The 1,406-nt window shown below is 35.3% G+C and overlaps 1 protein-coding gene across 1 annotated transcript in view; it reads left to right on the top strand.

Moving 5' to 3' along the window:
* LOC109537628 (chaoptin) overlaps positions 1 to 1,406 on the top strand; it is a gene marked incomplete in the record, with an annotated part of 52,568 nt that overhangs the window by 40,834 nt on the left and 10,328 nt on the right.

Below are 1,406 nucleotides of genomic sequence, written 5' to 3' on the forward strand. Positions count from 1 at the left end.
AGCTAATGGCTAGTTGGATGCCAATTTGTTTTGGCTGATCAGAAACTCAAAGCGAGTTTTTTTTATATATATGCGTGCGTGTGGGAAAAATGAGGGCAATTTGGGAGCAAATTTCCTGCAGTAAAATTATTCTCTATACCGGGATTTCCTAAACCATGTTCCGTGTTTTATTAGGAAAAAGTGTCTGGCTCCTCTGCCATTGATGGTCAAAAGTTCTTGAAAAAACAGTTGTTTTTTGAAATATCGGCAGAATTGTAGGATGGATTTTAATGACTTGATTTCTTGATGTCTGAAATAGTTGTGAAAAAGCAAGGAACAGTAATCATTTTTTGCGGAAAAACTATAGATGCTACAAGATTTTCCAAAAAGCCCAAAAAAGGATTAGTGCATCAACTCAAAACAAATCAGTTGATTCCAGTTGGCTAATAAACGCCAAATTCCACATTTTTGAACAGTTGAAATCTAGTTCTTAATCTATATGGACAAAAATGATTTTCTCTTTAACGCATTTTGCTAGCAATTAAATAGAGTACATTTTTATCTATTTCTCATAAAATGTTCAACACGAGAGCAACATTTGGCAGATTTTCGCTAATTTTTCAATTCTTCCTGCAAGCGACTCTATATGTCTCATTTGTTCCAAATGTGCTCCGAATACAATTAGTAGTTTGCTGCACGAAATGGAGGCTACTTTCCGCTTTTTCGCCCAAAAATTGGACGCCTGTTTATCCGCACAGATCCACCGAAAATGCGAGAAAATGTGCATAGACGTTAACTGTTGGAAAATCCTCAATTTTCTCTACTTAACTAAGTTTCATGATTATAACCTGTTAAAAATGAAAATTGGTAGCGATCCGCTTGTCAGCCCACGGAACGAGGCAAAAATTATCTATTTTGGCTGAAAACTTGATTACAATACCGGATTTTTTAGGAATTTTTGAAATGTGAAAGTCACCTTTTTCTTCATTAGTACGCATGTGGTCGACTAGTTGTCATTATTTTCTAATAAACTCGACAAGGGGCCGTTTTTTTCGCCAAATTTAAAAGAGCAAAGTGTTGCAAAAGACTCATTGTGCTCGGGATTTTTTTAAATCAACAGCAATCTTCCGATTTTCAATTGGCAGTTATTTAAGCGCATGTTTGAAGTTCTAAAGCTCTCTATTGGAGTGCGTTGGCCGCTTGCTTTTTTCATCATTCTATAGAGCACAACTTCTTCTATCTGGCCTTAAGAGTCTTTCAGTAAAAAGCAAACTCCACATTTTTTAGGAGATGTTGAAATCCAGTTCTTAATCTGGATGGACATTTGTTGCAAAATAGGTTTCAAAACTAAATTTTCCTAAAATACACTTAGCTAGGAAGTGGATTTTAACGTCATTAAATAGAGCACGCTTTTATCTATTTTTGCT

Source organism: Dendroctonus ponderosae, unplaced genomic scaffold, assembly GCF_020466585.1.
Source record: "Dendroctonus ponderosae isolate FM_Combo_2020 unplaced genomic scaffold, Dpon_F_20191213v2 Dpon_F_20191213_1, whole genome shotgun sequence".
In the NCBI taxonomy this organism is placed as follows: Eukaryota; Metazoa; Arthropoda; class Insecta; order Coleoptera; family Curculionidae; genus Dendroctonus; species Dendroctonus ponderosae.